The 27,519-nt window shown below is 47.6% G+C and overlaps 1 long non-coding RNA gene and 1 other non-coding gene across 2 annotated transcripts in view; both read left to right on the plus strand.

Annotated features, from left to right (window-relative positions):
* Positions 1 to 27,519, plus strand: part of LOC148941202 (uncharacterized) — an 88,810-nt gene that overhangs the window by 13,039 nt on the left and 48,252 nt on the right. The window lies entirely within an intron of this gene.
* TRNAF-GAA (transfer RNA phenylalanine (anticodon GAA)) lies at positions 6,359 to 6,431 on the plus strand. The gene has a single exon. It is a non-coding gene; the product is annotated as a tRNA-Phe (tRNA).

Raw genomic sequence — 27,519 nt, forward strand, 5'->3', positions numbered from 1 at the left:
GGCGTTTCTGGGCACTATACTCTTTGATTAACAGCAGTGTATACTCAGCAAACCTAAAGAGCATATTTTTATCAGAACGTGATTGATGTTCCAGAAGAAAAATATACTCCTGGGCAGTAATCCGCCCTCGATAAGCCACATCACTATGTAACTTTGGTTTACCCGGTTCATTGTGCTCGTTGTTACTGAGTGTAATTGTCGATAGCTCCTGTTGCCCTAGGCCTATCTCGGACCAATGTGTGGCCAGGAAATCGATGGCAATAACTTGGTTTTTCAGGGAACACTTCACGAACTTATCGTGAAGATTCTACTTTTTTTAGCCTTCTGTTTTACTGATGCCATCATCGCAACTCCTCGCAACGCGGTTTGACACTGAAGCGCCAGTTCATCAGCTAACAGGCTATCCTACACGGGGTAGTTATCTATCCTCTAGAAAACAACTGAAGAACAACACGCCCACTGGGGACAGGCTTGTTCCCAGTTAGGTTCAAACGTTGCTTAAAGGCCAGCTACCTCGCCACTCTCTCCAAGGAGACGAGCAATCTTAGTGATTAGAACAGAGTACGGTAGAACAGGTAAGAGCTGAGAATTGACTTCCTCCCCCCCCAACAATCATTGCGACTATGCCAGATTCGCTATGGAGAACAGGAAAGTTTCCATATTAAGGAGGGTTTAGCGACTGTACTGCCAATCAGAGTTCCAATGACTGCTTAAAGGATATTTGACCTGATTCGAGGATTTGAGTACCTTATGCTCTACATGCCTAGCAAACCATCCAGAGTACTCATACTGCGTGAAATCCACCTCTCGAAAAACCACCTTAACTTTTGCTGAAACACTCACTGAACTTGAGCAAATTGTCAGCCGTCTAGAAAGTGGCGAGTTGCCTTTGGAGCAGGCGCTCAGCGAATTTGAACGGGGAGTTCAGCTGGCCAAAGAGGGTCAACAGCGGCTACAGAAAGCAGAACAGAAGATTGAAATTCTGCTCAGCAATGATCCGCAAGTCCCCCTAACCCCCACCTCTGATTCCGAACTGTGATGCCGCCCAGTTTTGCGCTGCAGCTGCAGCAGCGGCGACAACACCTAGAGAATTATTTGCGCCACGCCTTGGCCACACTGCCGGCGATTGATCCCCAACTGGCAACGGTTACCAATTACGCTGTGTTAGCCGGCGGCAAGCGGATCCGTCCCTTGCTGCTGTATAGCGTCGGCGAGTGTTTGCAGCTTCCCTTAGAACGGCTCGATGCCCCGGCAGCGGTGGTGGAGGGCTTGCATGCCAATACCCTCCTCCATGATGACCTGCCGGCGATGGACAATAGCCCCCTGCGGCGCGGAAAACCAACTGCCCATGTCAAATTTGGTGAAGCGCCGGCGATATTAGCCGGTGATGTCCTACAGGCGATTGTCTTTTTACTGTTGAGTCAGCCACTAGCCGAATCCATGAGTGCCAGTACTCACCTAACTATGCTACGAGAATTAGCCACCACCAGCCATGGATTATGCCATGGGCAGTCGCTGGATTTGCAAGCAACCTCAGCAACAGCGCTGTTGCCTGAAGCGTTGAGGCGAATCCACTATTATAAAACAGCCCTATTAATTCGCTGTACCGTACGTTTGGCAGTATTGGCAGCCGGATTATCTGCAACGGATCAGATAACGACACTATTTGATCAATTTTCTACGGCCATTGGCCTAGCTTTTCAATTGCAAGACGATATTTTAGATGTCACTACCCATACCGAGCAATTAGGAAAACCAGGTGGCCAAGATCAACGGTGTTGTAAGGCGTATTGGCACGCCTCAAACCTAGCAGCTGCACAACATCAGCTACAACAACTCTACCAAAGTGCATTTGCTGCCCTGACGCAATTGCCCTATAATGTGCTTTCTCTAAAGGGTTTTGTCGACTATTTACGAAAACGCGCCCACTAAAACTGATGATGATTGATATCACCCAATATCCTTTATTGGCTCGGGCCTGCACACCTGAGCAACTATGCCAATTGGCGGAATCTGAACTATCTGTGTTATCCCAGGAGTTACACAACTATCTATTAAGCAGTATCAACCTCTCCAGTGGCCATTTGGCCTCGGGACTAGGGGTGGTTGAGCTGACGATTGCCCTCCACTATTGTTATAACACCCCTATTGATCAGCTGGTTTGGGATGTTGGTCATCAAGCTTATCCCCATAAAATATTAACTGGCCGTGCCAAGCATTTCTCGACTATTTGCCAGCGCCATGGACTACATCCCTTTCCATGGCGAGAAGAGAGGGTCTTTGATGTCCTTTCGGTTGGCCATGCCGGGACCTCTATCAGTGCTGCCCTAGGTTTGGCAGTGGCTGCCCAGGCTGAAACCTCAAATCAACGGGTAGTTTGTGTCATTGGTGATGGGGCATTGACCGCCGGCATGGCTTTTGAGGCAATGAATCATGCCGGATCCTTACGGGCTAATTTGTTGGTGATCCTGAATGATAATGCCATGTCGATATTTGAAGTTTTGGGATTTAACTATATTGGTCCGGTGGATGGTCATGATCTCCCCACCTTGCTCACTACCATAAAAAATATGCAGCGGCTATCAGGTCCTCAGCTACTGCATGTTATTACACAAAAGGGTAAAGGTTATGCCCCGGCAGAACAAGATCCCATTCGCTACCATGCAGTCGCTAAATTTGATCTAACGGCTTCCCAACCAGTTTGTCCAGCTACAGCACAACCACCCCCAACCTATTCGCAGCTGTTTGGTGATTGGTTATGTGAGATGGCGGCTGTCGATAAACGGTTGATGGCGATTACTCCGGCGACGTGCAAAGGCTCCGGTATGTGGCACTTTTCTCAAGAATTTCCGCATCTGTACTTTGATGTGGCAATTGCTGAACAGCATGTGGTTACTTTTGCCGCTGGTTTAGCGATTGCTGGTTATCGACCGGTAGTTGCTATTTATTCCACCTTTTTACAGCGCGCTTATGATCAATTGATTCATGATGTTGCGCTACGGAAGCTACCGGTACTGTTTGCAGTTGATCGCGGTGGTATTGTTGGACCTGATGGACCAACCCATCAAGGGACCTTTGATTTGGCTTATGGGCGCTGTATTCCCAATCTATTAATTATAGCTCCCAGCAATGAGAATGAGTGCCGCCAGCTCCTCTATACCGGTTACCACGCTGGGGTACCGGCTTTGGTACGCTACCCCCGAGGCGAAGGGGTAGGTGCTCCCTTGCAACCCTTAGCCATGCAACCAATTGGTAAAGGCATGTTACGGCGTCACGGAAGGCATATTGCGTTACTCAATTTCGGTACTCTATTGCCAGAGGTGTTACAAACTGCGACACTGTTGAATGCGACAGTAGTCGATATGCGGTTTGTCAAGCTGTTGGATGAGGAGTTGATTCTGGAAATGGCTATTCAACATCAGGCATTGGTAACGATTGAAACAGGCAGCGTAATTGGTGGCGCTGGCAGTGGGGTACTGCAATGGCTACAGCAACAGCATTGCCAGGTTCCCCTATTAACTATTGGACTGCCAGATCAATTTATTCCCCAAGGAACTGTCGCTGAGATGCATGCTGAACTGGGGTTGGATGTTACCTCGCTCTTTACGCTAAAGTTTTTTATTGTTTTAAAAAAAAGTTGTGAGACAGAGTCAAACTTTAGCGTAAAGAGCGAGGCGTTGAGGAGGGGACAGCCCCTTTCATATACGGAATAATTTCTGTTCGTTTTAAGTTTTAATGTCGCTCCTTAAATCAGTTTTAAAAAAAAGCTTGTTTTTTTTATTTAATTTATGATATTTTTTTATTTAATCCATCTTTTATTTTTATAAAAATTTTAATTTTCTTTTGCTAAATGGATGTCTTTACAAATTAACTTACGTAACTAACTTCTATATTCGCATATTTTTCTTCTGGCAAAAAATACAAAGTTGCAGATTTTTGCAGATATGAGCTTGAAACCTATGTAATAGGGTTTTCTGATACGCTGAATCTGACGGTGTGATTTTCATTAAAATTCTTTCACTTGTAGGGGAGGTTTCCCCCCTCTTTAAAAAATCGAGCAAATTTTCTCAGGCTCGTAGCCTTTGATGAGTAATACTAAACTTAATAAAATTTATATATTTAAGATCAGCATTATAAACACATTCTTTTGATACATTTAATGACATCAAAATTTCGTTTTTAAAAGTTTCGATTACTATTGAGCCGTATCGCTTGTTTTTTTATTGTTTTTTTTTTTTAAGTATATGTTATTACTTATATTAAGGGGTTCTACCCTTAGTCAATACCACGCTCTTTACGTTAAAAGTTAAAAAAAATGTTTATTAACAAACCCCAGAATCACAAAGGCTGTTTAATTATAATAGATAGCTCTTTGAAAGCACTAAAAAAAACTGTAGTGTAAAGAGCGAGGTTTTGACTTGGGGGAGAACCCCCCTCACATACGTTATAATTTCTGTTCGTTTTAAGTTCTAATATTCCTTCTTACATTTCAGTTGAAAAAACTTGTTTTTTTTTATTTAATTTCTGATCGTTTCTTAAATAATGCTTGGAAATCCGGCACCCCCTTCATAGAAATGTCCCTTACCCCAAAGAAACATCCTCCACGGAAATATTCTCCAGAGTACCCCCTCCTCTAGCCCCCCCTTACAGAAAAAATCCTTCCTGAAAATGGTTGTATACTTCCCAATAACCAATAAATAATGCTGGCAAGTCCGGCGCCCCCTTCATGGAAATTTCCCTTCCCCCATGAAACCTTCCTTCATGAACAGATCCTCCAACATAATCACCAACCCACCCTTCCCTCCCACAACCAAAAAAAAAACAACAGAAAACTTATGTATAAATACCAAAAACCAAAACAATATGTTAACATTGGGTAAATTTCAAAACTTTTATCCCTCCCTCTGGGAACTTCGGGGGATTAAGTCATCCTAAAAGACATATTTATCATATTTTCGACCATGCTGAATAAAATGGTTATCTCCAAATTATGATCAAGTGAGTTTGGAGAAAAATAAGCGTGGGAGGGGGCCCAGCTACTTTTCATATTTTTGGTTGCTTAAAAAGGGCACAAGAACTTTTGAGGTCTGTTCCAATGAGCCTTCCCACGATATTCTAGGACAAGTGGGTCGACACAATCACCCCTGGAAAAAAACAAACAAACAAACAAATAAACACGCATCCGTGATGTTTCTTCTGGCAAAAAAAGCAAAACTCCACATTTTTGTAGATAGGAGCTTGAAACCTCTACAGTAGGGTTCTCTGATACGCTGAATATGATGGTGTGATTTTCATTAAGGTTCTATAACTTTTAGGGGGTCTTTCCCCCTTTTTTTGAAAATCAGCCAAATTTTCTCAGGCACGTAACTTTTGATGGGTAGCCCTAAACTTGATGAAAATTATATATTTGAAATCAGCATAGAAATCTGATTCTTTTGATATATCTATTGGTATCAAAATCACGTTTTTTCAGAGTTTCGGTTACTATTGAGCCGGGTCGCTCCTTACTTACAGTTCGTTACCACGAACTGTTTGATCAAGGATTGGTTAGCCAAGAGCCCACTGAGCATTGCCGTCTAAAGGTAGATAATCCTGCTTAGCCTCAACCTAGGTAAAAATTTGACCCATTTAAATAATAAAATACCATAAACGAATGGTCAGTTGCTGCTGCCGGACTCTTTCGGCAATCCAGGAATAAGTCATACAGTGCTGGCGCGATTGCTGTAAAGCTAATCGAGCACACGCCTCTACATTAACTCTTAGCTCCCGCTGCACCGAGGCAATCAATGATACCCATTGGGTAACAAAGTCATGAGGTAGATTGTCAACCGGGTTGAATAGTGCTTGAATCCCGCCACACTGACTATGTCCTAAGATAATTAGATGCTTGATTTGTAAAAAGCAGATGCCAAATTCTAAGGCGGCACTGGTGCCGTGGTGCGCTTCATCCTTTTCATAAGGTGGCACGATATTAGCAACATTACGGACGACAAACAGATCACCCGGATTACACTGTAAAATTAATGCCGGATCTACTCTTGAATCGCAGAAAGCAACCACCATAATCGCTGGCTGTTGTCCCTGGCAGGCTACTGTCCCCATAACCGATTGATCCCCCAGCGCGTAGCGTGATCGGAAGCGCTGATATCCCTTAAGGATCTTGGTGGTAAAGGGGTCTTGCATAACAAGGGTACGATGTTATTTTGATCAGTAAGCTGGGGGCTATTCTACTGGTGAATAGCCCTGAGTCAAATGGCTGCTGAGTCAAATGGCTGTTCCATTTTCTGTGGCTTAGTTGAATTTTGTGTCAATTAGGGGTTGACTCTAGCCACTGAAATGCGTTTAATAACGACTCATTGCCCAGATAGCTCAGTCGGTAGAGCAGAGGACTGAAAATCCTCGTGTCGGTGGTTCGATTCCGCCTCTGGGCACCATAATTTCGCGGTTCAAGCTGCAGTTGACTGTCGCTGAAGATAACGCTAGTACCTAAAAATCAGTTGCTCCATCCGGCTAAACAGCCAGCATGCTGTAGCAGCCAAAGACTGATATTTGGTATTACTCTCGATAGGACTACGATGGATACACCAGATTACCTCGCTAATCGCTTTCGCGGTTACTTCCCTGTAGTCATTGATTTAGAAACGGCTGGCTTTAACGCAAAAACCGATGCCCTGTTGGAATTGGCAGCGGTGCTGTTGCGTATGGATAGCAAAGGATGGCTAGTGCCTGCTGACACTATTCACTGTCATATTAACCCGTTTAGCGGTGCCCGTTTAGACCCTGCCTCCTTGGCGTTTAACCGTATCGATCCACATAATCCACTTCGTAGTGCTATCAGTGAGTCGGCCGCACTACAAATGTTGTTTAAACAGGTTAAACAAGCTATGAAAGCGGCTGGTTGTCAGCGATCGGTAATCGTCGCGCACAATGCTGCTTTTGATCACAGCTTTCTTACCACCGCCACTCAGCGAGCTTGGGTTATGTGCTCCCCATTTCACCCCTTTGTGACCTTTGATACTGCTGCGTTAAGCGGACTGGTGCTTGGGCAAACGGTACTAGCCAAAGCGTGTTGCACAGCCGGCATATCCTGTGATTCCAATCAAGCCCACTCTGCATGCTATGATGCCAAGCAAACGGCCCTGCTGTTTTGCGAATTAGTGAATCGTTGGAAACGGTTGGGCGGATGGCCCCCAGCTTTGCCGGCTGACACGGCTTTATGTTAGGATTATTTTAGATAACTTTGAACTTTCACATAGGCTACCGAGTACGATGATAAGGATTGGGCGCTGCTTGCGTCAGCTGGCACAGTAGATTAACATCTGCTAGAGGGAGCAACCAAGGTTGGATTTGGAGAATTTATCCATGAATATCAAGCATGCAAACAGCAGGCAGCTAGTATTAATTCGGCATGGAGAGAGCCTCTGGAACCAAGAAAACCGCTTTACCGGCTGGAGTGATGTCGATCTCTCTCCATAAGGTATCGTGGAAGGCCGGCAAGCTGCAGAGTTGCTGAAAAATCAACAATTCTGCTTTGACCATGCCTTCACTTCGCTGTTAAAACGAGCCATTCGCACGCTGTGGCTGATTTTAGAGGGTCTGGATCAGTGTTGGCTACCTGTTGAAAAGAGCTGGAAACTTAATCAGCGCTATTATGGGGCTCTACAAGGCTCGAATAAACAGGAAATGGTACAACGTTACGGTAGTGAGCAAGTTCATCAATGGCGTCGTGGCTTTGATACCTCCCCACCGGCTTTAAGGGTAGATGACCCAAGCTTTCCAGGCCACGATAGCCGCTATGCTAATTTATTGAAAAAAGATATCCCTACCGCTGAGAGTCTAGCAGCCACCATTCAGCGAGTGATCCCCTACTGGAGCCCTGTGATCCAACCGCGAGTAGCCCAAGGCCAGAAGATCTTAATCGTGGCGCATGGCAACTCATTACGGGCTCTAATTAAGCATCTCGATAATCTAAGCGAGGCGGCGGTGGCCGAACTCAACATCCCAACCGGTGTGCCAATTATCTATGAATTTAATGACAATATGCAGCCAATTCTACATCGCTACCTAGGCGACGCCAAAGCCATTGCCGAGAAGCGGGCAGCCGTCGTGGCACAAACTCATTCATTATGAGCAACTGCTTCCCAGGTGCCCTAAAAGCCCGGCAAAATTATTTTCCTTTGACAGCGATCAGCGATGCTCAGTTGGTGCATGGCTATCACTCATGATGCAATCGGCTGGCTACCACACCAGTTTGGCCTTGATATTTGGCATCCGTTCGTCGGTGATAAGGGCGCTCGGCAGCGGTCAAGAGTAACTCAAAACTGACAGCGCCAATTAACATCTGTGGGCGTAACATTAACGGCACCTTCCCGGCATTATAGCACTCTAAGACAATCTGCCCCTGCCAGCCTTTATCGATACTATGGGCGGTGACATGTACCATTAACCCTAAACGTGCTAGTGAAGAGCGTCCATCTAACCAGCCGACCAAGGCATCTGGTAACGTAATCGATTCATAAGTAACCGCTAAGGCCAACTCTTGCGGATGCAGACAAAAACCCTGGCCACTTTTTAGGTCAATCGCCTCACTCATGATCTGATTGAGTGCTGCGGCCATCGCCGCTTTGGAGCCACTTAAATCGATATAAGGCGTGGTGTGGCCAGAGAAGACTCGAAACTGATATCCTAAGCTGATGTCCACCGTCACACCATTAATCCGCTCTTTTGGAGGACGGGGGGTGATGACCAACTGTTGATTATCTAACCAGGATTCAATATCACGGTCACTCAATCTCATGTCTAACTGCCCTTGTTAATAATAGCTGCCATAAAACTTCTCCTAACGGTAGGAAATCTATTGTTTCTCAATCACACCTGTTGATTTTAATCGTGTCGGCTATTGGTTGCCCCTGCCAATACAAAAGGGCGGCTACCTGATCGGCCAAGCGACAAAACAACCTGGCTAGCGCCGACTGTGGTTGCGCTATCACCGTAGGTACTCCTTGGTCGAGCTGCTGCCAAAATAACGGTTGTAGCGGTAGCTGTCCCAATAATAGCAATGAAAAGTGATCCGCCAGTTGCTGCCCACCGTCGACTCCGAAGATAGCCTCCAGTTGCCCACAATGCGGGCAATGATAACCACTCATATTTTCAATGATCCCTAATACTGGGATTCCTAAGGTCTGCCAAAGCCAGATACCACGTTGGGTATCCTTGATAGCTACCGGTTGCGGGGTGGTCACCGCAATGGCTGCCGTAATCGGCAGCCGCTGTGCCAAAGTTAAAGGGACGTCACCGGTTCCGGGTGGCATATCGATAATCAAATAGTCTAATTCCGGCCACACCGTGTCCCGCAGCAGCTGCTCTACCGCACGGCTCGCCATCGGCCCGCACCACAAAACTGCGTCGTCCCCAGTTAATAAATAGCCGATAGAGTTCATCACAATACCGTGTGCCTGTATCGGTTGCATCTACTGCTGATGGATCAGAGGCTGTTGCCCTGCAGTACCCAACATCGTAGGAATCGAGGGGCCATAAATATCCGCATCTAATAGCCCGACACGCCCGCCTTCGGCTGCTAAAGCTAAGGCAAGATTTACTGCCATCGACGACTTGCCGACTCCCCCTTTTGCCGAATACACTGTGAGCATATTGGGGATTCCCGGAATTAATGACTGACCGTTCGCCGGCTTTAAAGTGGCTACCATAGCCTGCAGCCACCAATCAATGCCTTCAACGCCTAAGAGCTCAAGCCAGCTAGCTTGACTAACTTGCTGTAAATCCTGGAATCCATGTTGCCAAACAAAGGGCAACTGTAAACGAATTTTTAGCCTTTGTTGTTGCCAAGCGCAATATTGTAGTGCTCCCAAGTCGGTTAACAGGCGAAGTAACGTTGGATGGTGGAAATTTGCTAAATAGTCTTTGACTTGTTGCTCCAACCGCTCGCTAGCCACTTTTACCACTCACCCCTCTCTACGAGCAAGGTTGTTATACCTTGTTAATTTAGGTTTTTCAGAATAGCAGAAATTGAAAATAGGTCGAGAAAAATACATAGGCTGTTGACACTGCACCTAGGCAACCAGGTAGACTCATGTGGGGCATACTAATGCGGATTGCACTCTAAGGACACCCCTGCTAGAATCGCCGATCTATCGCCCTTACCATGGCATATAATCCTCAATTTTGGAGTCCTTCAAGCATGTGGCTAAAGAACCTGCTGCTCTATCAAATGAACAGCGAAGCACCGCTGGAGGCCGAGTCGCTTGAGTGGTCGTTGGCTGCTTATGCCTTTATGCCCTGTACGACGCATGATCAGCGCACCATTGGTTGCGTGTCACCCTTTGGAATTGAGGAGGCACCCTTGGTGCAGGCGGCCAATGGCAGCCTGCTGCTATGCGCACGACAAGAGTAGAAACTGCTACCGGCGGCGGTGGTTAAGCTGGTGCTGCAGCAGTGGCTGGATCAGTGGCAACAAGCTACTGGCGGCCGGCTGACTCAAGCAAAAAAACAGGCACTCCGCGAGCAGATTATCAGCCAATTACTGCCACGGGCCTTTAGTCGTTTTCAAGATACACGGGAGTGGATCGACTGTCGTAATGCCTTATTGGCAGTTGATAGCCCTAGTTTCAATAAAGCGGAGACTATCTTAGCGCTATTACGCCAAAGCTTAGGGACTTTGCCGATAGTTCCCTGGGTGCAGTCGGCATCACTGACTCCCCTATTAACCCAGTGGGTTGCTAGTCAATCACCGCCAGAGGGACTGCAATTACAAGAAGAGGCGGAATTACGTTCCGCCCAAACAGGTGGTGGAGTGATCCGCTGCAAAAAGCAGCCACTGGATAGCGAGGAGATCGCCAGGCATTTAGCGGCTAATAAACAGGTGACGCAATTGGCTTTAAGCTGGCAACAGCAGATCCAATTTATCCTAACTGAGGATGGTCGACTTAAACGGCTTAAATATGCCCATACTTTATTACACGCTGCTGATGAAACCGAGGATCAGCTGCAGCGGCAGGATGCTGATTTTGTGCTAGCAACTGGTACTCTGACAGAACTGCTACAGCTGCTTCATCCTCTGTTGAATACCACTACTGCCTCGGTCGCAAATACTACTCTTTTACCTGCTACCAACACTATACGCTGATTGTTATCCCTCAAATGGTTACTACTGTAGAACTGCTCTCCCCTGCTGGGAGTCTAAAAAATATGCGTTATGCCTTTGCCATATGCGTTATGCCAGCCGTGCTATAGTTTGCGAATTCGCAATAACGAATTTACCCAGGCTAATTTGGCTATCGGTATTCAAGAGGCGCATCAGCGGGGTAAGCAATTTTATGTGGTGGTAAATATCGCTCCACATAATGCCAAATTGACTACCTTTTTAGCCGATCTTCAGCCGATCATTGCTCTCCACCCTGATGCCTTAATCATGTCCGATCCCGGACTGATTATGCTGGTCCGTGACCACTTCCCGCAAATGCCAATTCGCCTTTCTGTACAAGCCAACTCCGTTAACTGGGCCAGCGTACAGTTTTGGCAACGCCAGGGTATCTCTCGAGTGATTTTGTCACACGAACTGTCATTGGAGGAGACTGAGGAGATCCGGCAACGAGTGCCGGAGATGGAGCTAGAGGTGTTTGTCCATGGCGCACTGTGTATGGCCTACTCGGGCTGCTGCCTGCTCTCGGGTTATCTCAAACGTGATGCCAATCAAGGCACCTGCACCAACGCCTGCCGTTGAGAGTATAAACTGCATCCGGGAAGAGAAGATGAGGTAGGGCAGATTGTCCATCAACAGCCACCCATTCCCATTCAGACGATTGAACCCACTTTAGGAATCGGTGCTCCAACTGATCGACTCTATCTGATTGAAAAGCAACAGCGACCCAGAGAGTACTTGAGTGCTTTTGAATATGAGCATGGCACCTATTTTATGAATTCTAAGGATTTACGGGCCGTGCAACATGTAGAACGACTAGTCAACATTGGAGTACGCTCGTTGAAAATTGAGGGTCGTACTAAGTCCTTCTATTACTGTGCCCGCACTGCCCAGGTCTATCGGCAAGCGATTGATCAGGCACTGGCGCAAAAACCCTTTGATCCCCAATGGCTCCATTCTCTTGAAGCCCTAGCCCACCGCGGGTATACCGAGGGTTTTTTACGCCATCATGTGCATCACGCCTACCAAAATTACCAGCAGGGGCACTCCAGCTCACGGCAGCAGTTTGTCGGTGAATTAACCGGGCAGCTACACCGGGGGTTAGCGGAAGTGCAGGTAAAAAATCTCTTTCAATTAGGCGATTTGGTGGAATTAATGACTCCTGCTGGCTCACTCCACTGGGTGATTGACCGACTAGAAAACCAACAAGGTGAATCCATTCAAGTAGTGCCAGGCGATGGTCATACGGTCTATCTTGCGCTACCCGCCACTGTTGGCCTTGCCTACGGTCTATTAATTTGTTAACGCGGTGGCTGCAACTCCCAGTGAATCAACGTTAACCAACATACTTTCAGGTGATTAGGTAATTTGGTATTGATTTATCGTAGTGAGTACCGATAGCACGAAAGGGCTACAGTTAGTGGTTCATAGGCATTGGAGAGGGTTGTCTGACATCATCCAAGAGCTTAAGGATTTACCCGTAGAAACAGTTGACGTGAGGTGGGGCATTGCTTAAATAACCCCCCTAAGGCGCTAGTGGTAGTTCTACTCTGCATATCATTAACCCCACGCGCCTTAACACAGTAGTGCATGGCATCAATAGAGATAGCAACGTTTTCCGTTTCCAGGAGTACCTGTAAAGCGACTAAAATCTGTTGGGTTAATCGCTCTTGAACTTGGGGACGCCGGGCAAAAAACTGGACAATTCGGTTAATTTTGGATAATCCAATAATATGGTTATCGGGTAGGTAGGCGACTTTAGCCAAACCGTCAATAGTCGCCAGATGGTGCTCACAGGTAGTGATCAAGGTGATATCGCGAACCATAATCATTTCATCATGCTGCATTTGATTGGCCATCAATGTGATCTCTGGAAAAATGGCATAATCTAAGCCGGTAAATAGCTCTTTCAGATACATTTCGGCAACCCGATTCGGAGTATTAACAAGACTATCATTGGTAAGATCGAGTTGGAGTAGCTGCAAAATAGCACGGATATGTTCCACCGCCTGTTGCTGGCATTGTGCGGCATCCCAATGGTGGTGCAGCTGCATCGGTGTCTCTAAACCGCGAGCCTGCAGTACTGGACGAACCTTCAGTGCAGATGGCGATAATCGCTTGGGATTTAACCGCTCAAGCGATGATCGAGATAATAATTTCATCGGAATTCCTTCTGAATTGATCACTGTTTAGGAGTTTCCATTACAACATCAAGCCATTAGATGCTTGGCAATGCCGATAGCTCCTGACAAACACGGGCTAGGTCCTCGGGGGTATCAACCCCGGCTGGCACTGCTAAGAACGTAGTCGCCACTTGAATTTTTTCCCCCTGCCAGAGAATACGCAGCTGCTCTAATAGCTCTAGCTGCTCTAAGGGGGAGATTGACCACTGCTGGTAACGATGGATAAAGGCCACCCGATAAGTATATAAGCCGATATGCCGTTTATAGTAGGGGTGGTTTAACAGTGCCCCCGTTTGCTGCGGGCTCAGCGTGGGCACTATGCCAGCGGATCCTTGGCTAAAGCTTTGGCGGTCCCATAGGATCGGTGCTCGGGAAAAATAGAGCGCCAGCCCCTGCTGATCGGTAATTACCGTAACAATACTCGGATTTCAAAACTCGGCTATGCTGAGTAACCGGGTAGCTAAGGTGGCTATTGCCGCTGGAGTGCGAGTCAGCTGCTGAGCCAGTTGCCGAATCAGCAGCGGCGGCAGCAGCGGCTCATCTCCCTGGACATTCATATCGATGGTCTCCGCTGACCAGCCACTGCATGCCACCATCTCAGCCAACCGGGCAGTGCCCAAAGGGTGGTCAGTGCGCGTCATGCAAACCTCGCCACCAGCGGCGCTGACCATAGCAGCAATCTCAGGATGATCAGTGGCAACTACAATCTGCCTAGCACCCGATTGTTGTGCCAACCGCAGCACCCACAGAATCATTGGCTGGCCATTGAGATCGATGAGTGGCTTGCCCGGCAGACGGCTAGATCCATAGCGGGCTGGAATCACCACGACAAAATCCTCATCAGAGGAGTTGAACCGTTGACTACTCATCACGAACACAGAGGGTTCGTTGCTGTTGCTCGCGCTAATAGTAGCAGCGGAATACCTGCTTCAATCGGAAACTGTAACCGGTCTGCCAAACACAGCAGTGCCACTGGCACAGCGCCGGTAGTAATTAACTGTAGCGCTCCATGGCAGTGAGGACAAACCATAGCATTAAGTTGTTGAGGGTCCATGGGCGATTTTATTCAGTAATCGATCAATTAATTCGACGGCAGCGGGTAGCTGTGCCTCTACCGGACAATACCACCAATTAGCTTGCGCAAAAGCACTGCATTTCACCGCATCCTTTTCCGTCATCAACAGTGGCTGTTCGGCTGCCGTCAATGGCCGTAGAATTGCTGGTTGATACGGCTGGTGATCAGAAAAATCAATGCTGCGTTGCAAGTGTACACCTTGTTGGGCCAATTGCGCAAAATATCGCTGGGGATGGGAAATCCCAGCAATTGCCACAACACCCGTTGGTAAAGCCGCTAGGGGCATGCTAACACCGGTCAGTAAATTAACTGCCTGTTGAAGCTGTAACCGCATCCGATGTTCCCCTGGTTCTAAGAGACCGCCGTTAACAATGATCGCATCTACCGATCTCATTCTTGCAGGCCCGTCACGGAGCAGCCCCGCGGGTAGCAAATAACCGTAGCCAAAACGGCGTTCACCGTCGATTACCAGCCACTCAACATTACGTTGTAACGGGTAATGCTGCAGGCCCTTATCGCTGATAACCAGATCTAATGGGCAGCAGTGATAGAGTAGGTTGACCGCCTGTGAACGCTGAATAGCCACCGCCATCGGTGCCCCAGTACGCTGCACAATTAATACTGGTTCATCGCCAACCTGCTGCGGTGAGCTATTGGCATAGAATAATTGTGCTAAGCCATCATAATCCCCGCCATAACCACGGGATACCACGCCTACACGGAGTCCCCGCTGTTGTAATTGCTGCACTAACCAGATCACCAGCGGCGTCTTACCACTACCGCCCACTGTGAGATTACCGATGACGATGATCGGAATCGGCGGCCGCCAGCGGGAAAACAGACCCCAGTGATACGCCTGGCGACGGGAGAAGATTAACAGTGCATATAGAGCGGATAACGGCAGCAGCGGATAGCACCACCAATTTTGGGTAAACCAGATGCTATCCCGAATATTACGGGCTAGCTGGCGATAACAGAAGAGATGCATACTCAGTTCACCGGCATGGCTAAGTTTTAGCGGACCAGATGCTATTAAGTGGCAGCATACCAGGTGGCATAACGGCCAGATTGGGCCAATAATTCTTGATGGGAGCCCATTTTCAGGATCTCCCCCCCCCCCCCCCTTCCAAAACCACAATACAGTCAGCTTGCTCAATGGTTGACAGACGATGAGCAATGATAATCACCGTACGATTTTTCTGCAGCTGCTGTAAGGCCTGCTGAATCATCTGCTCAGAATCTTTGTCCAAAGTCGCGGTGGCTTCATCTAAAATTAATAGCGGTGCATCCCGTAGCAATGCCTGAGCAATCGCAATCCGCTGCCGCTGGCCACCAGACAGTAACAGACCATTCTCGCCAATTGGCGTATCTAATCCCTCAGGTAACGTCTCACTAAAGTCAGTGACATAGGCTTGTTCAGCCGCTTGTTCAATCACCTCACGGCTTACCTCTCCTTCACAACCATAAGCAATACTATTGGCAATAGTCTCATTAAATAGATGTACTTGTTGGGAGACCACAGCAATATGGTGTCTGAGGGAAGCTAAGCAGTAATCGCGAATATCACGCCCATGCAGTTGGATACTCCCCTGTTGTAATTCATAAAAACGAGTTAATAGTGCTATTAGGGTACTTTTACCTGCCCCTGAGTGCCCCACAATAGCCAAGTGACTGCCGGCAGGAATGGTTAAAGAAATCTGCTTTAATATTGACTGCCTGGTGGGATAACAGAAGGTTACCTGATTAAAAATAATCGTCAGGCTAGTGGGCGGCAATGACAACGTGCCATTATCCTGCTCTCCCGGCAGCGCCAATAGGGTAAACAGCGTCTGGCAGGCGGCCATCCTCTGCTGAAATTGCGCATTCACATTCGTCAAGGTTTTTAGGGACGCATTAGGGATAGCATGGTACTAAACAGCAGGGTAAAGGTCCCAGGTGATAGCGCCTGCCGAATATTCGGGATGGTAGCCACATACAAAAGAAAGGCTAAGGCACTCGAGGCAATCAGCTGAATTAGGGGGTCCGTAGCCGCAGTGGCCACCGCAATTTTCATTTGCTGCAGCCGCATCTGATCACTAACCCCAGCAAAACCCCATGACTCGGTGTCTTGCGCATTAAATAATAACACCTCGCGATGTCCTTTGAGCTTCTGCTCAGTGCGTTCGGTAACCACCCCCATTGTCTCTTGAAGCCTTTTGCTTAATAAGCGAAAGCGTTTAGAAACCCGATGGATAGAGAAAGAGACCAGTGGCGCAACTACCAAGATAATCGAAGAGAGCTGCCAGCTCAAATAGCCCATCATGACTAGAGAGCCAATGATATAAGCCCCTTCACGGACTAAGATCAATAATGCCTCAGAGGAGCTATGGGCTACTTGATCGCAATCATAGGTGATTCGTGATAACAGACTAGCGGTCGACTGTCGATCAAAAAAAGCCATGGGCATGCTCATGAAATGATTAAACAGTCGTCGCCGCAGGGTTATGACAACCTGGTCAGAGACCCATGCCAGCGCATAATTTGCCATAAATTGACTGATTCCCCGCAGTGACATCAGGAGCAGAATCACCAAATGCATCAAGTGCAAGATGGATAGGTCCGATTGACCAAAGCCTTCATCTAATAGCGGTTTAATCAGCCACATCATGGCCATATCAATCACCACATTACCGGCCAAGGCAATCGCTGCTATCGCTAAGCCCAGTTTAAAGGGGGCGATAATTGGCCACAGTTGGCGAAATATTTGCTGAGAGGTTGTCTCATTCGATTTAACAGCAGCTTTCAAGATGGTCACTTCTCGATAGTCTAATCCGTTTTATACTCTATCCATTGATATTAACGTCGGTTGGAGATAAAAGTTTAGAGGCATTTTTAGGTTAATTAATTGATATTCAATATAAAAAAACCTTATTTTCAATAGTACAGTAATGGTACGGTAAACACATCCAATCACACAAATCATCAGTGCTTCCTCGAAGATCCTACTGAAACTTTTTGTAAAAATGATGATTTCCGCAAAAAATTGAACCTAGACTAAGCACTCCAATTCAGTTTACTTAACCCAAACTCACGTTAAAGTTAATTTATCTAAATACTGTAAAAATGTTACAAAATTGTTACTGATATAGACTAACCGATGGGAGCTACTGATGTTAAAAATTAAAAGTAGACTATACCGAAATTGCAAGCTATTTGTGATTCAATATCAGCTAGTTAAAATCAAACAATACCGGAGTAAAACCAGAAAGTTTCCTGCCCTATTATCAAAAAACAGGACAGTAATCCTGATAGGATAGCCGGTATTATAATCATGTTTGTCCAACTGATACTAGGGGCTATAGCCCAAAAAGGCTCCACAACTAACACTTCCCGAAAAAAATTTGCGGATTCATCTTGCGCTGTTAAAACGCCCCTAGCCAGCAGATGCGCGGCTCTCGGCATCAGAAAGATTACCAATAACGCCCTTTCCCTAGGTTTTTACCCATCTACCGATGGTTATGCTTATGCTCAGGTGTAGTATAATGGAATAATAGACATTACTGCTTTCAACCCCGTACTCATCACTCAATAATTAACCTTTGATCTAAAACTACCGCGATGCGTGACACCTTACTGCTATTGCTGAGCACAGTCTTAGTAAACAATTTTGTTTTTGTTAAATTCCTCGGGCTCTGCCCATTAATGGGGGTTTCCAAGAAGCCAGGAACCGCACTCGGACTTGGTGCTGCCACCACCTTTGTCTTAACCAGCGCCTTGATGATGTGTTACTTAGTGGAGCGCTATCTCCTGCAACCTTGGGGTTTAATGCCGCTACGCACCTAACTGTTTATTATGCTGATTGCGGTGGTGGTTCAATTTACCGAGCTGCTGATACGTACAACCCAGCCGCTGCTCTACCAACTCTTGGGGATATTTTTACCACTGATTACTACCAACTGTGCCGTCTTAGGCGTCACCTTGTTAAACAGTCGAGCCGCCCATACCTTCGGCCAATCGGTCAACCTTGGGTTTGGGAGTACCTTAGGTTTTACCTTAGTCCCGTTATTGTTTGCCGGACTGCGCAGTCGTCTGCAAGTTGCCGATGTCCCGCGCCCTTTTCAGGGTACACCGATTGCGTTGATTACTGCGGAGCTACTCTCATTAACTTTTATGAGTTTTAGTGGTTGGGGACGGCCGCTGGGATGAGCTGGATCAGTGCTATTCTCACAGTTGCTGCCCTATCACTGATTGCCGGAACCCTATTAACTACTGCACTGCATTTCTGCCAAACCAGTGACGATCCCCTGATTGAGTCAATCGATGCCCGACTGCCACTAACGCAGTGTGGGCAATGTGGTTATCCCAGCTGTCGCCCCTACGCGACAGCCGTTACCCAAGGCGAAGCAATTAACAGATGTGTACCGGGTGGTCCCATGGTAGCCCAGCAATTAGCTGAGCTGCTGCAAGTTGCAGTACCAGTGCTTCCCCTAGCAGATCCGCAGCCACCAACATCACTCTCCAAACGGCTGGCATGGATTGATGAGGCTTACTGTATTGGCTGTACCAAATGTCTACAAGTCTGCCCAGTCGATGCCATTATTGGCAGGGCCAAACAGTTGCACACGGTGTTGACCGATTACTGTACCGGCTGTGATCTCTGTGTGGCCCCCTGACCAACTGCTTGTATTGAAATGCTAACCGCAGAACAGTTAATTGCCTGTTGGCCACTGCCGGTAGTACCGCCATCTCCTGAAGAAAGTCAGCAACTGACAAAAGCCTAATGACAACACTAGCAACTATTACTTTACTGGAACAAACGGCTTTCCTACCACTGCCCACGGGTATCCAGCCACTCGAACGTAAGCAGTGCTCGGTCCAACTGGCTATCCGCCGCCCACCCTTAGCGGAACGGCTGATTATCCCACTGCAACAGCATGCCGGACCAGCAGGCCAGCTACGAGTACAGGTAGGACAACGAGTGCGGAAAGGGGAACCGTTAACGCAAGGGATTGGACCCCATGACTTGCCAGTCCATGCCAGCACTTCGGGCTGGATCACGACCATGTGCCCCTACCGAGATCCGTTGAAATCTGAGGTATTGCAGCTACCGCCACCGCTTTGTATAGAGCTGACCGTGGATGGTGAAGACCGTGGGTTAGGCTATCCACCACTGACCGATTACCTGCAGCAACCACGCGCACGGTTGCGGCAGCGGGCTTATGAAGCTGGATTGGCTGGCTTAGGGGGGGCGGGCTTTCCGAGCAGTACTAAATGGCCCAGCCAACCATCAGCGATTCAATTGCTGATTATTAATGCGATGGAGTGTGAACCCTATATTACCGCTGACGACCGGTTGATGCTCGAACAGGCAACCAAGGTGCTGCAAGGCTCTCATATTTTACAGCATATTCTACAGCCACAACAGACGGTGCTGGCGATTAAGGATAATAAGCCACAGGCGTTGGCCGCCTTACAACAGGCGCTGGCTCATTCGACATTGGCCGGCGATTGGTTATAATTTCGCCAACTGCCGACCCGCCATCCCTCGGGGGATGCTCGCCAGCTAATCACCGTGCTGACCGGTATTAGCGTGCCACAGGGACAGCACAGAAGTCAACTGGGGATTGTGGTGCATAATGTTGCCACCCTATTCGCTTTGCAGCAGGCAGTAGTTGCCGGCCAGCCGTTGATTGAACGGGTGGTCACGGTCACCGGAGAGGCAGTTGCCCAACCTGGCAACTATTGGGTGCCGCTGGGAACCCCTGTAGATTATTTGCTACGGCAAGCGGGGGTGACGGATGGTAGTCAGGTGACCCTCACGGTTGGTGGCCCGCTGATGGGGAAACGGCTTGCCGATCGGCAGGCACCAGTAATTAAAACCAGCAACTGCCTATTGATACGCCCAGTCATCCCTACTCCAGCTGAACAGCCCTGCATTCGCTGTGGCGAGTTTGCCAGTGTCTGCCCGATCCATTTACTGCCGCAACAACTCTACTGGTACAGCCGAGGACAACAGTATGAGGCCGCCCGGGAAAAGCAATTACTCGCCTGTATTGAGTGTGGCGCCTGTAACAGCGTCTGTCCTAGCCATATTCCTCTAGTGAGCTATTTTCAACAAGCGAAATCCGAATGATGGTGGCAGCAGCAGCAGGCACAACAGGCTCAGAAGGCCAAAGCACGCTTTCAAGCAAAACAGCAGCGACTGACACAACAGCAGCAGCAACGTCAGCAACGGCGGCATTTTGGGGGAGTTATCGACACGGTTTGGGTCATGACTGCCTCCTTAAGGTCAAAGCCGCCAACGCGCGTTGGGCTGCCTGTTGAATTTCCGGCATCTCCAGATGGGCAACACACCACTTTAAAGCGGCTTGGAAAGCTTTTTTGGCCTGCTCAACTTCACCAAGCCGCTGATAGCTGATGCCACAACAATAGGGTGGACGCGGATCATCCAGGCGCAACCAAGCGGCTTGGCTGAAGCAATTGGTCGCTAAATAATACTCACCCAAGCGCTGATAGCACTGCCCCAACGCTAGCTGATAATCAAAACCCCAGCGATCAATGCTGGTCAGTAGATAGAAAAAATTTTTCGCCTGGGGGTAACGTTGCTTTTGAAAATAGTGATAACCTTGAGCATACAGTTTAACTAGGTCTGCCTTGGGGATATTCCGCAGTTGCCGCACCGACCCCCCTTGAGCAAAATAATCTAGCCATTGCTGTTGTTGCTGCTGCAGTTTCATAGATATCACCGAATCGATTGGGAAAAATGCTTGGTCATATCGCCCAACATCGCTTGTAAACTATTCATTAAACTCACCGTCACATTATAAGTTTGCATGGTTTTTTGTATCTAACTTTCGTAACGTGAACTGGTATCAGAATTAGCATTGGCATGTTTTTGTACGAATGCTAACACATTTTTTAAATCTTTTTTATTCCATGTCCCTTCCCACGCTCCCCAACCTAATTTTTCTCGCCATTCTTCATGATTTTTAAGAAATTTTTTTAATCTAGAGTGAAACTCTTTCTCGAAATCTACCTTTTTGTTTCCACCCTCACTATCTATTACACCAATAAGCCCATCAAACAAAGTTACCATTTCTTGGGCTTCAGTAGCTATATCTCCATACTTCTTCATTTTCTGATGATGTTCATTGGCCAAGCTTGTTAACAGCCACATATACTCGCGTAATATTGCCAACCCAGGTCCAAAAATTTGGTCGCTAGGGGCTGCCAAGGCTTTCTAGGATTTTTGAAGCTCGCTAGCAGCTGTGAAATCCGCTTCGTTCATCAACTGAGTAGGTGGATTAATCACTGACCCACTGGATGGATTAATCGCGATGGCAGCACTAACACACATCATGATTCCCCCTAATTTAAAATAGATTTAACTCTAAAGTGCAATACTGTTAATTAGCGCATAGCTTGAATCAGCAATTTATTCAGTTCTGACATCACCATTTGTAAACTATTTGTCAAAGAAATAGTGGTATTATAAGTCTGCATCACCCGACCAATGTTCAATTGCGACTCGACCACAAAATCGGTCTGTGCTGTTTTAAAATCCTCAAGACCCTGCCGGAGGGTCTCTTCAGCATTCACTTGTTCCCAGCTTTTCACGCCTGAAGGTAGAGGAGCTTTCTGTTTGTCCAGAAACTTTTGCGCTTGTTCTTTATTAAATTTTTTCAGTAGCTCACTGGCTTTCTGAGATAATTCAGTTTTCTCCGCTAATGATTTATAATAATTTTGAGACTCTTGCGACAACTGATCTAGTTTACCAAATAGCTGCGTGAAGGAATTCTGAAAAGAACCTTCCGATCTTCGGTGATCACTGCCCTGAAGGGGGGGTATTTGATTCAACGCCACTGCAGTAATTGTAATCATCGAGCCACCTCCGAAAAATTCTAGTTACTGCTTGCTAATTTACGCTTACCGCATTGCCTGCACGATCATTTTATTAATATCCGCTAACATCGTTTGTAAACTATTAAACAGGGTGGCGGTGGTATTATAAATTTGCATCACCCGCTGGATTTTTAGCTGAGATTCGGCAACAAAATCACTCTGCGAAGTTTTAAGCGCTTCCAGACCCTCTTTCAATTCCTTCTCGGTGGTCCCCTCCCACCCTCCCTGTTTGGGATAATAATTATTTAAAAAATTTTCAGCGGCACTGTGGTCAAAAGATGCCAGTAATTTATCGGCCTCTTTAGAGAGCTGAGTTTTAGCTTGCAGCTCTTTATAATAATCCTGCGCATCAGCTGACAAATAGGTCATCTGTTGGGCTAAAGTGTCAAAACCCAGGGTAAATGGCCCTTCACTAGGTACGGCTACCGGGGTAACACCAATTGACAGGGATTGATGCATCATAGTGTCGGCTTGAATCGTGTTCATCATCGCCTCCTCATCGTTCCTAACAGCTATTGGTCCCCTGCGACAATTAGACGATTCGCATCGCTAACGGTTTGATTGCCAGTGAAGAGCGTGGTGGTTTCTTCTCCTTTTTGGGAACGTCACTCCCAAGCCATTGTTCACCTAGCTGGGTGATCTGCGAAAATTGCCTCTCAAGCTGCTGCAATTTTTCCATTACCCGTTGATGCAGCTGCTGATATTCGGAACCCTCCTCCAAACTCTGTAATTTTTGTAGTTTTTGCGCTGACTCTGACGAGTGGTTAGCCTGTTCAACCAGTGCCTGTACCTCCGCTTGCAGGGTATCAAATTGCTGCATCTGCCTCTCTAGGTCAAGCTGCTTCTGCTCTACGGCTTTCAGCCACTGAACAAAATCGTCACCGCTCTTGGGGGGAGGCTGGGTTGACATAGGATCTCCTATTTCGGTTCTCGACGATCACTGTGATAACGTTGTGCCAAAGTGTGGATCACCTGCTGGGCGGCGATCGCTGCCTGCAGTTGCCGCTGCAAGGCCTGGTACTCATTAGGGCGTTGAGGCAGCTGCAGCTGTTGACTGAGCTGTTGCTCCAACACCTGGAGTGGCACGATTAGCTGTTCTACCTGCTGTTCGCTGGCATCACTCAACAGCTGCTGTTCCAAGGAAGTTAACTCCATAACAACTCCTGCCGCTACCTATAGCTCTAGGGGCACATGGACTAACTGCCCCTCACGAGTTAACTCGACCCCATGTACGCCATTTATCGCGGCAATCTGATAACCATAAGGCAAGCGAGCACCAACCTGCAAACGTACCCCATTCGCCAGCTCTAAAAACGGATTCTGTTCACTGCCACTGACACTGATAATCGCTGCTGGAAACAGCTCTTGACTCTCTTCTGAAGCCGGGATATTTTGATAGATAACCACCAGTGCTGGCTGCCAGCGTTGACTAAACAGCGCCAACTGTTGATTGAGCTATTTCTGCTGGGCTGGACGTAAGCGGCCGCTAATCACCAAGCGTTCACCACTGCGGGAGAGACTTAGCTTGCCGAGTAATCCCGCTTTGCGTAGCTGCCGTAGCAGGCCTTTTAACTGTCGATCACTGCGGTTCTCGACATGCCACTTTTTTAATCCCGGTATCACTGACAACATATCAACTACCTGTCGCCAGCGATCATCAGCCTGAATGGCACCACAGATCGCCACGACCCCCGGCTGATCGCTGCCACTAACCGTAAACTGTTCATAGCCAAACAGATGTAACACATAGCGCACATTATTCAGCAATTGATCTTGGCAAATCTCTGGCTCGCCCAACAGCACACCATAACGGCGTAACTGAATCATCAGCGCATTCAGCGGTCGTGAATTCTGACAACAGCCTGTAAATTGCACACTGCCATTGGGCTGCCAAGCAAACTGCAGTCCTGCCAATGCCGGCTGTTGCAGCTGCTGGCGGATCCAGGGGGTTAACTCCTCTGGTGTTGGTGTGCTCTGGACAATAGCAGTGGCCTGCAGTAGCCAACCGCCACCGGCGAATAGCGTCACCAATCCCACCAGAGTGCTGCCCAGCGACCATCTCCACGAGCGGCTCTCAAAGCCACTTCCCCATATACCACCTAGTCGGCGAGGCATGTTAACAGCCGCTGCCGCCCCCCTCCTGGAATCACTGCGGTCGAGGGGCCATCAGAATTGTGGCGGGTCGGTATTGGTCGTTGGGTAAGTACACTGTCGACGGTTCCCAGTAACAGTTCTTGGCCGGCAATATCAATCACCTGCAGCAGCGGCAATGGTTGATCGCCTGACTGCCAAGGCTTCCCCTCCAGCCAACAATTAATGTCACTTTTGAGAGATACTCCCTGCTCGCTGATCTGCAACACCACCACCTTGGTGCTCTCCAACCCCTCCAATGACAGCTGGAGATAAATATCCCCCTGCCCTAAGGTTAATTCCCCGGCGGGCAATGCCAACTCTCGACCCACTAAAGGACCATTGAGTAAGCGTAATTTAAACAGAAAACTCATCGCTGCTTATGCGCCCTGCCTTTCACTGTCACTGATCGGCAATGCCTTGATTAAAAACAGTCGTACCACACTTTGCGTCTCTTGGTGACTACTGCGAAACAGCGCCCCTAAGCCTGGCAGATCCCTCAGTAGAGGAATTTTATGCTCTATAGTAGTGGTGCTATCCTGCACAAAACCGCCCAACAGTAAACTCTGACCAACCTTCAAAATCGCTTGCGTAGCAATCTCCGCATTCCGTACCTGAGGCAACGGCTCTTGCTGGTTGTCGGAAGCTTGCTGACGACCATCCTGGATATTTAACTGCAGTAATACCCCCTGCTCTTGACTCTGTGGATCATTAATCACCCGCGTGGTCACCTGAAGCAGGGTACCACTGGTCACTGAAGCCAACTCTACTACCTTATCCCCGGTCAGTTTGGTATATAAAGTCACACTCTTATCCAAGACCGCCTGCACACTATTCAGCGTTACAATAGGCGGTTGCGAGAGCACTTTGGCTTGAGCATTGCGCTGTAGCGCATTAATCTGCATCATAAACCGCTCAGCATTACCAATTACAGAAGAGAAGAATTCACTACCGCCCATGGACGATTCCAAGTCATTTTTCGATAGCAAACCCGGATTGATCTGGAGACTATTGGTAGAGAAACTCCACTCCACCCCGAGCTGATCTAACAAGCCAACATTGACATCAATAATCGCTAACGAGATCTTAATCGGGGTCTGCGGCTTATCCAACTCAGCAATCAAGCGGCGATAGATCGGCATGCTGATTTTGCGGTCTCGGACGATCACCGCATTTTGCCGGGGATCGGCAGAAAATTTTGCGGTATTACTGCCACTACTGCTCTCACTGCTTTTCTCAGCAATCAGCGCCTCGTCGACTGACAACCCATTCGAGGTCGTCATCGCTTTTAACACGCTGACCACTCCCGGAACCACTACCTGCTGCTGCCGGTATTGGTAGGTCATATCCTCGGCTGAGGCATACTGCAGTGGAAATAGACTAACCGTCTCACGTTGTAATGCTTGTTGATGTGCCCGACTGTCTAGCTCTTTAACCAAAGTACTAACCCGCTGAATACAGGCAGGAACACCAAACAACTCAAAAGCATTGAAATCCTGAGCCACTTTGAGTCGACAGTTATACTCATTTAATACCCCCGATTGCTGTAGTGAGTGCTGCAGCTGTTGGGTGCTTAGAAAGTCGGGAGTGATTAACTGAGTGGTAAATTCACTCATTTTATAAACATAGATGGCTTCACCATCGTAATACCACACTAAGTTGTATAGGCGTGCCAGTTGGTGTATCAACAGCTCAGGCTGTGCATGGCGTAGCGTGCCGACAAAGCGATCATCGATCTGCTCACTAATCACCATGGGAATGCGGTAATTTGAGCCAAAATCGCGTAAAATGTCGACCACTGCCATCCCGCGAGTGACAATAAGGAAGGGGGGGCCTTGCCAAACAGGCAACGTTGCCCGTGCTGGCTCCAGGGATGCTGCCATTGCTAATAACGGCAGCAGACCGAGCAAACTGCTCAATAGCTTACCGCGGATCCAACAGCTGGAAATCATCCCCAACTCCCGGAGAGAAATGGTTTATTCTCCTTAACGACGGAGGGTGATAACCCCAAGTGATTGGCCTGTTGATCCAACAGGGTTGCCAACACCAGCTGTAACAGTAGACCCTGCTCCAGTAGTGCTCGATTGGCGTCCGTAAGATAACGATGCCACAGTTACCACTGTTGCTGCCAATACTGCAGGGCATCATCGATACTCTGCGGATTAGCCGCTAACAGCAGCGTGACCTGGGTTAACCACTGGGCAGAACGAGGCTGATCGGTAATGTTCAAGGCAATCACTATCCCCTGCTCACAAGCTTGTGCCCAAGCGGTTCGCTGCTCAACTTGCAACTGCCAGCAGCCCCCTTGGGGAGTTACCTGTTGCACGACGGCTAATTCACTCAGCTGATTTTGCATAAGCGGGCTCCTGTTTCAGCGGCTTACTATCTATTTGCCAGTAGCTTCACTCTAGTGATGCCGTCATCCAAAAAACTATCCATTAAACACCTTAGGCCTGCTGACTACAGCACCTGCACTATCTATATCAGTAAACGATTGATTGATCATGGAAAACTTCTAACGTGACTAAAAGAGAGCGGGACTAGGACCCCACCTATACAATAACTCGATGTGCTTGGTGGATTATTTTGAGCAAATAAAACTTGCTGAATAGCTTTATCATAGGCTATTGTCTTTGGTTGAAATCTGGTTACTAATACCAGTTATCGTGCTCTAAAGATTCATACAGAATAACTGATAATACCTTGGATATCGTGTTTCACTGTTTTTTGGGTGTTTTTCAAAGTTTGGTAATGTAATCGAATTTCTTCGAAAACAGCTGCTCTATTTTTTTATAAATAGATATCACTTCCCGATCTACTTTACTAGTTTCTTGACGGTAATGCTTTTTATCTATTTTTCTATTGGTACGATTGATCTTGTGAAAGCAATCTTTAGAGTAAACTGGTTTAATATTTCTGACTTCAACTTTATTAGAAAAATGCACTTTCTTTACTTTATTATCAAGAAAATTATGTATAGAGCATATCTGTTTCATATCACTTACTCTTATCCATGTGATATTCTTGAAGTTCTGCTGATAATGCTGCAAGTATAAATAATGTTCTGCTATATGTCTGGACCCATATTTAAT

This window comes from Artemia sp. Qi Xiang Cuo, chromosome 18, assembly GCF_049724085.1.
Source record: "Artemia sp. Qi Xiang Cuo chromosome 18, ASM4972408v1, whole genome shotgun sequence".
NCBI classification, from domain to species: Eukaryota; Metazoa; Arthropoda; class Branchiopoda; order Anostraca; family Artemiidae; genus Artemia; species Artemia sp. Qi Xiang Cuo.